This window comes from Dermacentor albipictus, chromosome 4, assembly GCF_038994185.2.
Source record: "Dermacentor albipictus isolate Rhodes 1998 colony chromosome 4, USDA_Dalb.pri_finalv2, whole genome shotgun sequence".
NCBI classification, from domain to species: Eukaryota; Metazoa; Arthropoda; class Arachnida; order Ixodida; family Ixodidae; genus Dermacentor; species Dermacentor albipictus.
The window spans coordinates 23,648,070-23,662,263 of NC_091824.1; the positions used below are offsets into that span (position 1 = coordinate 23,648,070).

The following is a 14,194-nucleotide window of genomic DNA, read 5'->3' on the forward strand; positions in this document are numbered from 1 at the left end:
ACGAAGTCAAAGTTGGGGGCACGCCTTGAAACAGACAACTATATTGAATCAATTCAGCTGCGATTACAAGAGGAACCGAATAAATTCTGGAAGCACGTTAAGAAACCGTAAAGATGTAGTATTTGTACCTCCCCTCGTGCTTGGTGATGTCATGGTTCATGATGACATCGGCAAATAAGAATTCTTGCGCAACTATTTCGGTTCCGTATTCCCGTTCGCTGTATCATTTCATGCTCGTGCAATGATGAAGCCTACGGGATTTTACGGATGACATCGTAATCAGTGTACGTGGCATAGAATTGTTGCTTCTAGGATTACTCTCTTCGAAAGATTGTGACTATGATAACTCTGATAAAATTCAACAAGAGCGAACACTGACATGGAGCCCAGCAGCCGAATTGGCTGTAGCTTGACCAGGTCCGCCTTGGACCTGGTCGACCTTAGAAATATTTTTTCGCGAACACTGTAGCTATATTTATTTACTTATTTATTCAAATACCCTAAAGGCCTTCTTGGAGAGGGTATTACATAGGGGGGCACACGAAACACACTAATAAGAATATGCGAAAAAAAATTGTAAGAATAAACAATTCAGCAAATATAGTAAGAACACCACAAAATACGCATACACCAATATTGGAAGAGGATTAAAGTTCGAATAAAGATAAGAATGAAGTGTGAAAATTGAAACACCGGGGGCTCAAGGATAACACAAAAAGAGAAAAAACTGGAATACGATGTCAACCAAGATGCAAAGGTATTAAATTAGCCCTGAAAAAAAATAGCCAACACCAAAGACGCACAGAGACGTCAAATTCTGATATGAGTCCACAGCATTTGATGAAATTGATTGGTGTCAGCTTCAGTGGCAATATCAGATGGTAGGTTATTCCAGTCAGCTATGGTTTTGGGGATGAATGATTGTGCGTAATGGGCCGAGTGGCAAGCTGGGCGTTTGACTTTGCAGGGGTGATCACGGCAAGGAAAAATGACAGGGGGTGACTGAAAGAAGTCGTGGCGCAAACGATCACGATGATAAAGTTTGTGAAAGAGAGATAGGTGGGCGTGTTTCGATCGTAGTGATAGGTTTCGTAATAGGTTCGTAGTGATAGGCGTGTTTCCGTCGTAGTGATATGAATCGCAATTATCTGCTTAAGGGTTGCAACATGGATTTCGGTATGGTTTCTCTTTCGCCACACAGTTAACGGCCTTCACACAGGATGTTGCTTCGACTTTAGGACCTTCTTTTTATTGTTTCTTCCTGGATTTGAGAAAGGCGTTTAATACGGTACCGCATTCTTAAAGCAAGTATTATCATGTTGAATATACATCCTGTGTTAGTCTCTGGAATCACACGCTGCGTTACCTTACGACAACAGTTCGTGGTTTTAAATGGGGTCCAGTCGCATTTACGGAAACCTACGTCTGGATTTCCTCGTAATTCCGTTCAGGGGCCTCCGCGGTTCCGAATGTAGAGAAACGGTATTAGTAAAGGTGTGACATCACACATTGGGTCATTTGAATGTGACTGTATTTTGCACAAAATACTGCAACGGACGATGCTGAAGTTCTAGATCAAGTCCACCAGTGGTGTAAAGAGTAGCATATGAAATGAAACCGAATTAAACCCATTGGTCAGGCGTCTGCACGCAGAAATAACCCCTTGAATGCTTCCTATAAAATAGCCATGACCTGATAAATAAAGTGACAGATTTTAAATATTTAAGGGTTTACTGCACAACCAAATTATCATGGCAAGCCGACATTGCTGCTGCAAAAGCGAGTAAAACTTGAGGTTTTCTCCGACGCAACTGCAATAATTTACCGGATGTAGCTACACGCGACTTGATTTATAAGACATTGCGTTGACCATTCGCTAGTAGTCTGTGAACCTGCCTGTAAGTAATATTTCCGCAAGGTGTCTTATTTTTCATCAACAATTCGTGGGTGGAATGGAGAGTATTTCCATGTTGTCAATATTCTATCTAATGATGTTTTCTTTTCTTTTATTTCGCAATTGAAATGAGTATTTGTTCTTCCTCTTATTTCGACTACCTTAAGCCCATATTTCAGAGAGTGTTTTTTTTTATCCACTGTTAATTTATGAGCACTTTTAGGCATTATTATATGCAGTTGTTTAAACGTTCTGTTGATATTATCATTATTTTTTACCAATTGTAATGCCCCCCACAGTAATCCCTTCTTCGGGCTGTGGGTAAAGCATGGATAAACAAAATATTAACGAGCATATGCCCTTTGCGAAGTGTACTAGTGCACACGGGCGGCTCCCCGTCATACTACAGGTAGCCACCAGGAGGTAAAAGCTGGCAACGAGGACGCATAATGAGTTCCACAATGGCAATGGACAAAGCTGATAGAGTCGTATATACATCCAACATTTGCTCCCGTAGAAGCATCTTTGTCAATTTTTAGAAATAATTTTTCATGAATACCTGACAACGTTTTCGGCATAAAACGGTCCGTTGTCCTGTTATTAATGCCAGAATAACAAGCGACGGGAACATTTGAAGCATGATGAACGAAGGTTGGGCAAACACATACCATTCGCATGAATTCCATGCATGAAGAATGCAAGGATATATGTACCGTTTGATGGGCATGTGGCAGTTGTTATACCATTTAAAGAATTCACATAACACAAATCACACCGTGCTTAAATAATAGCGGTTCCGCTACATTTTGAAGTAGTGTTTTTCGTGCTTTTTTCTTACACTTTGATGATTTATAGCCATATCTGTAGCACGCGCAGGTACTAACGCCATATTCTCCTCTAGTAACCTTAAACTACAACTCTGTACACCTACGACTGAGAGGTAACAAAGAAACGTCAATGATATAATTCAACGCCTTTTTTTCTAAATATTCTGTCCCTCAGTAGTCGTTGTAACCGCACAATCTCGGACAGATAAGGAAGAAAATACCGCCTACGTAATATCGCGCTTCAATTTCATGCCTGAGCGAGAAGGGAAACATGGGCGAGTTGGTCCTAATTCCTTCAGCTTCTGTAGAATTCTTTCATCTGAAATATCTGGCGGACGCCCCCTCCCTCTTATGTGTACTTCTGACAAAAATAATAATAATAGATGCACTGAATATAAGCAGGTAACGCTGTGGGATGCAGGTACTGCAGTAATGTTCTTGCGAAGTTGTCATTTAACCAATGGTTATGGTCATCTGGCACATCAGGCTTTACGTTGACCTTCCTGAGCAACTTGCACCTAATATGCAGCGTACCAGGTGATGCCACACAAGGTGATGACTGCCCGCCGTAGACAGGGGAACCACAAAATTAGCTTCCACAGTTACAAGCATAATAAAAGGAGCATTCGCATGCCATCTGATCACGCGGTATAGCTCTATTGACACAAGTATCCAAAATATGCGTTTGTTCACCTTCTGCGTTTGCGTTTAACCTGCCGTAGCCACTTGCAGTCCACCTCGATATAGCGACATGCAAAGCACCAGAACTAGACGAAAAGGTAACGAGTACCTGTGCGCTACAACTTGCGGATTGGAGTTGCGAAAGGGCCACGGAACCCAGGCAATTAAATTCTGAAACCACGCCGACAAGGCGTCATTTTCCTCAAGCAGTTGTCGCAGGCACAGTCGTTCATTGCCGCCTGCCGTGAAACTGAAGGCCATTGCGTAATAGGCCCCAGGCTTCCGGCCAAAAACATTTTTCCTCCTCTCCGTCGCTGTATACGGCGTCTTGTGTATCCCCTGTGGCGAGCACCTGGCAGACGCCGCCGGTGACTGGTATTGCATCCCTACCGACAAAAGAAGTAAACCTTCCGGCTTCTTGGGGTTGGAACAGATTTCAACAAAACAAGGCAACTCATCCGCACGTGGCCGACCGGAGAGACAAACCTGTTCAGCACGTATCAATGGTCAATGTTATGTTCGCTCAGCTTGGCTCCGTGCGAGGCAATGTTTTTTTTTTTCGCACAGAGGGTAGCATTCCTCTTACTGTCAAACAGAACCGGTCTCCTGCATGGCAATGCGACGCACTGATAAGGCTATGATGCCTATAAGAGGCGCTAGTTTACAAGCCGCTTCAAGAAACTCGCAGACGAGCCCAGCCGACGCAAAAGGACCGAGCCACAGCAAGCCGCACCGACATGAACTGCAACGCCGCAACATCCCTGACCATTCTGCTGCTCCTGTGCGCGGTGTCCGCACCGGTGCTGGGCCGATGCCCTCCCACGGCGGGACAGGGTAGCACCTGCACCGTCTCCAGGTGCACTCCGAGGCAGTGCGCCCTCAGGGGTCTTGAGTGCTGTCCCAAGCCCTGCGGAGGGACCTGGTGTGTCAGAGGCAAGTGCACCTGCGCCCTTCGATTCATCTGATGCGTTTCGAAAAGACAAACGCGATAAATTGTGATTACGAAGGCAGCCGCATTCGGGTTCGTCGTACATAACCCCGAGTCACAGTCACTGTACGCCCATTGATGTGGTTAACGGTGCATCCACGGACGCTGTTGCCTGTCCAGGCTGTCAACAGCCTCAAACAAACAACCAAGCTTTTTCCTAGAAAATGCAACTGCAATGTTCTAGTGCCCTGCCACATTCATCAAGCCGTGCGAGATGCCGTAGACATTAAAATTAATGGTGAGCTCTTTGCGCACACAGTTGAGAGCAAGAGCAGGCAGGAGCGTTCGTGGTGTCCCGTCGACCCCGCCAATAGGCACACTGACTGTGACTCTGAGGTCGTACACAGCTTACGTTTAAACAGTGGCAAAGTTTATATCGGGTAGACGCGTCCTCGTATTACTGTCTGATGAAGAAAGCAGGCCGCTTCTCAAAAGAAATGCAGTTAGTTCTCAACTGACGAAGGATTTTCGCCATTGTTGTCCCGCGCTGTCCTGCCACAACACGGCCGTGATCATGACTCATGACGCATCGTTATCAGCGCGCATGTGAAACACCTGATGTTCTTGTCACTGTAAAACCTGAAGGCCTGCGCATCAACCAGGCGTTCTTATTCCTACTACGATAAGAACCTATTTTCATTTATGGCTCGTGATGTTGTTGTTCATGTCAACTTCAAAAAAGGAGATCAGATAGGTAGTTTGTTGCAAGCATTGTGAAACGGTAAGGGGCATTTAGTTCAGAATGATACATAAACAGCAGTAGCTGCGCGGGTGTTAGAAAAACGTCGCATCTGCGCACACTGTCACCTAGCACATTCGCATCCTTTGCGCTTGGAAACGACGCATAATTTTGCATGGACAGGTTCGACGCTTGCCCTGTGCATCTCGCTCCATCCCGCCTAAATTTCTGCCGTAAAATCCTGCTCCATAATTCATGACCCCTTATTAAGCAAGTATATTGGTTTATGACAAAGCTGCAGTATCTTAGCACGTTTTTTTTTTAATAATGTTCCTAGATAGCACTTTTCCGGTTCTCTTTTTTAGTGTTCTTTCTTGTATTTTCCTCCGCTTGCCCAAACACACTAAACTGGGTAACTCCCAACTTGCCCACTTCACTGTCCTTTTGCTGCTAATTCGCCCAACGAACAACAATAACGAACCTGACAGCCTAACCTACCCCCAAGTGGTGCATCCCACCCATTAATTCGTATTTCGCTGCAAAAAAGGTCTTGGGGACAATGGCCGTACAGTGTTCCAGCAAGATCAAACTCCGTGGAACAGAATCGCGCATCGGCCAAGAAAGAGGCGGTGATTTGCTTCGCCACCAAACGTGGTTGCTTTAACCCACCTGTTTTGTGTCCCCATGTTTTACTTTCTGACAAAACAATCAACATACTTGAATGTCGTGTACGCTGTACAGTAAAGTTTCCACCGTGACGCATCAGCAGGGACACAAGCAAATATGTTCATCGACACTCATACATTGCAGTCATGTTGATGTGTTTATTGTCCAATCTGTCTAGTGCAAGATTTAAAAAAAAGTATTTTCTTTTTGCTGTGAGCGCTATGTACGTAAGGAGAAGAGTGGCGAAACTGTTTTGTAACGATTGTTTTGATATTCAATTCTTGTTGTTCTTCGCCGTTGACTTCCACAAAGCCATACCCCCACTACTGCCGGTATAAATTACTCGGCCAAACGGGCGAGAATTAACGAACAGAAGAGAGTGATAACAGTTATTACAAAATGAGATCACGTAGTAACTACAGTGAATCCAACTTTGACAGGGTGTCCCTGTTGACTGACGCCATCACCATTTTGTCAACATCAGTGTCAGTACCAATATCAGTAGCTGATGTTTAAGTCTTAGTTATGCAGTGATAAATCTCCGGAACATGCGAATTTCAGGCGTCTTCCAGGAAAACAATAGCGAAATCTGTTACTTTTTTCAAAATTTTCAGCTTTTTCTTCCTACTGCTTTCGACAACTACATTTTCACTAGATCACTGCTAAAGCGCGGTGTATTTTACTGCTCATGTACATCGAGCAATATGAACTTTTCTTTCATTTTTGGGCTTAGGTATCGCCCAAACACACTGAACACTTCAATTTTCAGTGCAAGATGTAGTCTGAGGCCTTTCGGAAACTTGTTTGAAGGTCTTAACAACGCTTCTTTTTAACAGTCATGGTATTTGAGATTTCATGTGCGCTGTGGTGATATTTAAACCACAGACCAATCGAAAATTTTGCACCTTATTGTATCGTGTTGCTGCTTTGCAGATGTCAAATTATTTAACTGACAGCAAGCAAGGGAGGCGTGCAAGTAAAGACTTCATTTAAAATACCTCTTTCGCCAGCTTAAGGAATCAACTGATTTCTACTTCTTTTCCAACAAGAATCTTTACTTCTATTTTTCAGTTAGCTGCGGGAGCATTAGTCGGTATTGTTAGATATGGAGCTGTTTCCTGCGATTACTTCGAGTTCCCCAAACCACTTCGAGTCGCAGCACAGCTAATTGAGGAATGCAGAAGCAGGAAAGCGCATTCCAGAGAAGCGGCCGAGCAAACAAGTTTAAGGCAACAAGTTCACGTGCCAACAAGTTCGTGCGTCGCTGGGATTAGCAGGTGGGCCTCCAACAATGGAGCATGAGCAGCCCCCTCCTTCTCCAGCCTAGAAGTGGATTGCCAGTCTGCGAGGCAAGACCGCAGAGAGCCGCCAGGTGCGACACCGCGACACGGGCGCCTACCATTGGCTGAAAGTGGCGTCATCGGAGCGGACTCTCCCATTGGTGAAACATGACGTGACTTGCAGTGCTCGAAGGGTTTATAAGAAGCCTTCCAGAGAGACCTGAGCATTCTGGGACATGCCCTGATTCCCGGATTCACCTCTCTCGAACTTCTTGCCGCGGGCCGCAGCGTCCGAGTTGCTGCCGGCCCGTAATGACTGTGCGAATCTTAATTGACGCTCACCTCTCCTGTATATAATGTAGAATAAATCCTCCCAAGTTTGGGGTTCTCATCCCGACGTCCGTCCTCCAAACCCTACATCTGGTGGCAGCGGTGGGATCGCCTCCGAATGCATCAGCTGGTGGCAGCGCTACGGATCAACCTTCGTCGAGAGAGACCCTAAGGAACCGGGAAGAGCGAAGAAGAGAGAGCCTTCGTCGAAAGAGGTCCGAAGAAACTGGGAGTAGCGAAGAAGGAGCGAGCCTTCGACCCAGGGAGTCCGGAGGAACCGGCAACAGCGGACAAATGAACCGGATGGCAGGGTGCTGCAACCGTAAGTGAGCGCGTGGTTTTTTTCCTTATGATTCGCCAGACTCAAAGGTTGTGTGTTCAATTTTGATAGTTCTGGGAATCGGGAGTTTGATGCATAGTGTGTTTGCACAAATTAATTAAGGAAAACAGTTTTAACCACCTGTCGGGGCAGCTGCCATGGATCTTAGAAGGTTGAAGAGGTTAGACTTGTTGTTGGTGTGCGACGATTTGGGAGTTGAGGCGGACGAACGGATGGAAACGCCAACTATCATAAAGGCGATTCAAGATAGTGGCAATGATGACAAAAGCATTGAGCTTGCTTGGGAGGTGATACAGGAGCCACGGGAGCGGGAGCGACGTGTACGTTTGCGAGAGCGTCGTGAGCTTAGGAGTGAGCTTAAGCGTGAAGAACGCGAGAATGAACGGAAGCAGGAGCTTCAAGAACTTGCTCTTATGTGTCAGCGTCACGAACGTGAGAAGGAACGCAAACGCGAGTATCAGGAACGTAAGCATGAGCGTGAGCAAAAGTATGAGAGAGAGAAGGCAGCACTGATCAAAGAGATACAGTATTGTGATCAGTTATTGGCACAGAGAGAACGGCTGTCTGAGAATTCTGTAGGTAGTACAGAGCGAAAGAATGAGGAAGTGTTTAGCGGACTTTCGCCAGAAGCCGACGAGAAGAGTAGTGCCTGTGAGATTGGCTGCAGATTCATAAGTGAAGGGAAAAGGCTAGCTGCTAACGATGCCTTAGTGGCAATAGAGGCCGTTAAAGGCCAGAGTGAGAGCGACGAGGTGCTGAGCCAACAGATGACTGTAGTGACAGCTAGGCCAGCTGCGAACAAATTGGCACAGTTACCGCGCGTGTGCGTCGCTGGTAATGTTAGCGAGGTTGCTAGCGAAGAAAAGGGTACTTCTGACCCGACAGAAGCGAGCACCCATGTAGAGCCAGATGTGCGTGCAGAAGTGAAGTGCGAGCTGAGCGATGCAGTTGAGGGTAATTCTCAGGATTGCGAGCTGCGTAGCTCAAGAGAATACAACTGCATTGTTCAGGGATCGGTGCGGCTCTCCGCCAGTCTAGATAGCCTAGATAGGGATGGTTCAGTTATTAATCATTCGGACTGTGCGCGTGAGACAGCGATCGATACCGACGGGCTGTGTGCCGATGCACAGCGTGCGCTGGGCAATGTAGCAGAGGGCAGTTCGCAAGAGTGCGAGTTGTCTAACTCGAGTAAAGCCTGCTGCATTGTTCCAGAGTCGGTTGAGCTGTCCGCCAGTCGAGGCAGAGAGAGTGTTGATTTAAGTGAGAATCACTCAGACTGTGCGGGTAAGAGACCGATCCGGGCCGACGAAATGTGTACCGGCCAGCACGAGGCACGAGAAGGCGACATGAAGGCGAGTGCAAAGAGAAAGCACCGTAAAAAGAAGCGCGGTAAAGACCGAAAGTCGGTAATTAATGTAGCGCCGCCAAAGATGGCGAGAAACCCAAAAGGGCAGGGCGCGAGGAAGAAGGTGCGGTCGTCTAGGACGATGTTGACGCATCGAAAACGTTCGAGCCACAGGTCAAAGGGGGACCGCGAAGAATGTTCTGCACGGACGCGGACAAAGGGCACGAGGCAGTTAAGCTCCTCGTCGTTCCGTAGTTCTTTTCACAGCTCAGCGTGCAGTTCGAAGAAACGCAATGTGGTAGGACGAGACCAGGTGGGGAGTAGCGACGCGGTCAATCGAGTTTGTGTTGAAAGCGGGGCGCGGGGACGCAAATTGGCAGGAGACCGTAACGTCTTGGGGGAGCTGATAGTGAATCAGCCCTTTTGTTGTCTCTCGGCAGCCAGAGTAGCTTTGAAACTTCGCCCACCGCGGGTCAGGCTGAAAGTATGAGTCAGTCGTAGGCGTTTGGAATGGGAGGCCAAGTGAGCCTCCGTAGAAGCAAAACGTGTTATTTGGTTTTATTTTTGAGCATCGGAAAATTTCGCGATTTGAGACTAGAGTTTCTTTCAATGTGTAAGGTTTGAGCTTTGTTTAGGTTTTGGTTTGAGCAAGCTCCGAGATTTGAAAGATGAGGTTTATGTAATCATGTAGTCTCGCGAGATGTTCATTAATAAGTAGATAGGCTTTTTTTTGTGTGTGTGAGTAACCTGAGGGTCAAGGTTATCGTTCAGAGGCCTATGGTAAAGCGCGTGTGTTATTTAACCTGCTTTTTATGTGTTTTTGAATTTTCTAAGGTTAAGCGCGTAGATTTTCACTGAGTGCATGATTTGCACGGTGAAGCGTTCTTAGTTCCATTAGCGCGTGTCCTGTGTGGACGGAAGGAAGCAGACTTTATGACTGGGTTGCTAGTGTGTGTGGAGGGCAGCCGTATTCTGACTTCTCTGATAAGTACGCGTGGAACGAATTATTGAAAGACGCATTAGTTTAAGGGTTCTGCGGAGTGTGTAAGTCCCGCAAGTTTAATTGTTCGTTTATGTCACGTGTCCTGTAGGACTTTCAGGGAAGAAACGTGAGTAAGCGTAAATGAAAAGTTTGCCTACAACGCAAGTACGCTTTCTGTTTAGTGACCACAAGGCTAGTGCGCTTGTGATTACGTGCTTGTGAGGTTGACCAGATTGTTCAGTGGCACCATTACGTGCGATAAGTACGCCACTGCGATAGATTGGAAACATGCTGTTCGTGTATAGTTAGGCCACTTAAGTTATGTTCGGCTGTTTTCATTTGTTGTTTGCATCGTCAACGACCCTTTTGTTTTGCAACAACAATAGTACTCTGGTCTTGTCGGCAATCGGGGAGAAATGGATAGCTGTTTGGAAGGGTGGTTGGAACTGTTTTGTCAAAATTGGGGAACTAAAAGATCAGGGTTGATTTTGACTCAGTAATAGCCTGGCGAGTCAGGGGTGAAGAGCCTGCGCTTACGCGTGGTGCAGCGCTGTGTTGTTTTGTTTGTTTGACGTTTGTTCTCCAGGGCCCAGGATCCTGAGGGTTGTCAAACGAGGCTCGACCCCAGTACCCTGCAGCTTCTTTCAGCGTTCCTCATGGCCAGCGAATTGAGTTCACCGGCCATTCAGAACAACCAAGGCGAGGACGAGCTGTTAGATATGGAGCTGTTTCCTGCGATTACTTCGAGTTCCCCAAACCACTTCGAGTCGCAGCACAGCTAATTGAGGAATGCAGAAGCAGGAAAGCGCATTCCAGAGAAGCGGCCGAGCAAACAAGTTTAAGGCAACAAGTTCACGTGCCAACAAGTTCGTGCGTCGCCGGGATTAGCAGGTGGGCCTCCAACAATGGAGCATGAGCAGCCCCCTCCTTCTCCAGCCTAGAAGAAGTGGATTGCCAGTCTGCGAGGCAAGACCGCAGAGAGCCGCCAGGTGCGACACCGCGACACGGGCGCCTACCATTGGCTGAAAGTGGCGTCATCGGAGCGGACTCTCCCATTGGTGAAACATGACGTGACTTGCAGTGCTCGAAGGGTTTATAAGAAGCCTTCCAGAGAGACCTGAGCATTCTGGGACATGCCCTGATTCCCGGATTCACCTCTCTCGAACTTCTTGCCGCGGGCCGCAGCGTCCGAGTTGCTGCCGGCCCGTAATGACTGTACGAATCTTAATTGACGCTCACCTCTCCTGTATATAATGTAGAATAAATCCTCCCAAGTTTGGGTTTTCATCCCGAACTCCGTCCTCCAACCCCTACAGTATGCCATTATCAATTTTTTTAATCTGGACTCCACGTAACTGCTAGTTATCAAGTTCTATTTTCTCTATGCACTATTCTATCGGGCATAGACTTTCATACATAGTTGCAAGATTGAACTGGGACACCAGCCAGTGTACTCAAAGACTGTACTGATGTCCTACATGGATTTCTACAAACGTCATGTTTCTGTCTTCAAAGAGGTTTCTGATATTGCCTCTTAGCTGCTAGCTCTGCGACATTGCAAATTCTTGATGTTAAACAAGATATTGCACTAGAAACGTAAGATTTTGCTAGAAGTGTAAGTGCACAAATACCTATTTGCTGGTTGGGTTTAGAAAACGGTGATTCCTCGGAAAGTTACAAGCATAACGCATTATAAATAACGCCATAAGAACGCGGGAGGACAGACGAACTAATAATATGCAGATCTAGAGACCTACTTGTAATTTCTGTAGTAGCGAAACCCACTAGTTAAAATTATAGAAAAATTTACGTTATTACCACATGGAAAAACGTATAAGTCCCCCATCTAATATTGCCGTTTAACATAATGAGGTTCCATATAAAAAGAGACGTTTTACTTTGTGAACTCGAGTTACGTGCAAAGGAATGGGTGCTGTTGCGGAGTTTCTAGGCTATGCAGTCTTGCCTGCCATACCTGCATTGCCGCAAGCCGCCTAGCGCGTTTTTAGGGAGTGTCCTGGACTCGCCTATCCCGCGGCTTTTACCGGTCTTGTTCAGCTCGTGCCCGACGCCCGGCGCTTGCCGACGACTTCGGGGTCGGTCGACTCGCGCTTTGCCTGCCGTGGCTTCTGTTACTGTTCCGTGCTTCTCGCTCGGCGCTCAACCGCTCGACCCACAGGCAAACCTGGTACATTCATAGCGCACACAGAGCCCGTAGCAACTGCCAGACAAGGTGAACTCCGCGCACCGCTGCCTACGCTCCTCTTCTGCGACGCTTCGTCTACCTCCTCCCGCCCCCGTCAGCTACAAGCTGCACAGCATTTTCCCGGCTAGCGCTCCTCCTCTCCACCTCCGGCACTCGCTTCCCTTTCCACGGCTCGGCGGCCTGCGACTTTGCCTCGCCCATTTCACCGACGGGGCATGTACGCTTGCGCATAAAATCCGTACGTTCCTATATACGTATCAGGTACGTCAATGATCCCCGTAGGAACTTATAAAGGTCCTTTATAGCATTTGATTATTAGCGTGCCTGGGCCTACTGGTTTTATTGATAGGGCACGTACATAATGTAACAGTGTCTCTGTTCTAAATATTATGATTCGCCGCAGTTCTCCCCACTGATGTAAATGTAGGCATTTCACAGAACCGATCGTTTGTATTGTGGGGACGCTCCATTCCACAATAGTGTATTGATATCTCTTTTCTTCCCTGTTTTTGTGTAACCAGGAGTACGAGGCTAGTTCAAGTTCGAGAATATGATCCACTTCGTGCTTCTGGAGGTGGCACGCTGTCCTCCCTGAAGAAAGGTGTCGAGTTGGCTGTGACCCCGCTGTTCGGTTTAATAAAAGACTCCCAATTTCTGCACAACTTGTCAGATCTACGTGTTGTATTTGTAAACGCGGACAGTAGTGAAACTATCGACTGCGTAGAACCGAAGCTTCACATAGTGCAGACAAAACAAGCAGCCACAAGCAAAACAAGCAAAAATTATTACGCGAGCAGGTTCCTTCAAGAAATTCTATCAGTGGCCGTTGTGGCTCTAGTTTGCTCATAAAACCCGTCTTCTTGTCATGCACTGTATCTCCCAAGAGTTTCATGATGCCGGTGGGCCAGAGACGCTGTGAGCCGCCACGGATGCGGAGATCTGGATGCCACGTTTTCGGGGAGTAAAGTGTACTTCCATTTGTGTGAAAGTAAAATGAGCAATATCGGCGTAATATGGCCGCGTGCCTGCTTGAGTCGTCACTGAAGGCCAAGGCCTGCGTTCACAAAATTTCTCTTGCGAAAGAGCGTTTAATCAAAGGCCATAATTCGGGCGCGCGCCTCTCATGGCGGTTGCTGTGACCATGATGACAGGACGTTTGCCTCAGGAGTTTCAGCACTCAACGGCACCTAAAGCTTCCCGCTTAGTATATACCAAGTGTTTTGCTTTTACCATTCCCAAATTTTGGCATTCCTGGGGTTACAAAAACATATACATCCAGCTGGATGGCTCCAAAGAAGCGGACATCACTTTTCGCAAAAATACAAAATACATACGTGAATGATTGAACAAACTCCGTAATCAACTTGTTAACTAGTTACTTGGATGCACATATGGTAATTTACTAATTCAAGCCAGTAATTTCCATAACGCATTCCGTTGGAAAGAATTTTGAAACACCTTGCAGTTTTCAGATAACCACCGTCGAACCTTCCGTAAGTTGTTGCGTCCTACCGCTGACTTTGCAACAGAACACCACTTTATCCACTCGAGTTCGTAAATAGCTGTCGCCGAAAACTTCAAGTAAACGCGTCGTCCAAAAGGTTCGTCGCCGCTTTTGCATATGTTACGTCGGGTCCTGCGGACCGAAATTTGAAGAACCCCCTCCTATATATATATATATATATATATATATATATATATATATATATATATATATATATATATATATATATATATATATTGTAACAGATACGAAAGGCACGCACAAGAGAAAAGAAGGGAAGACGAAGAGTTGGAGAGGCCGAGCTGCGCTACTATCACGCTACTATCATCATCCCTCGCTTGTAAATAACACCCTTTCTTCGCAACTCTTCGTAACAGTTGTGGTGGAAGGTGCGGGGTAATCGACACCCGAAGACGGAGGCTGAACCAGAACTTCTTCGACGGAGCCGTCGCATTGCTGGACTCCCACCGTA

General features: G+C 46.6%; 1 long non-coding RNA gene across 1 annotated transcript; it reads left to right on the forward strand.

Moving 5' to 3' along the window:
• Nucleotides 1-3,701: 3,701 nt before the first annotated feature.
• LOC135919235 (uncharacterized) lies at nucleotides 3,702-12,880 on the forward strand. Its single transcript, XR_010569928.1, has 2 exons — nucleotides 3,702-4,335; nucleotides 12,740-12,880. It is a non-coding gene; the product is annotated as an uncharacterized lncRNA (long non-coding RNA).
• Nucleotides 12,881-14,194: the final 1,314 nt, after the last annotated feature.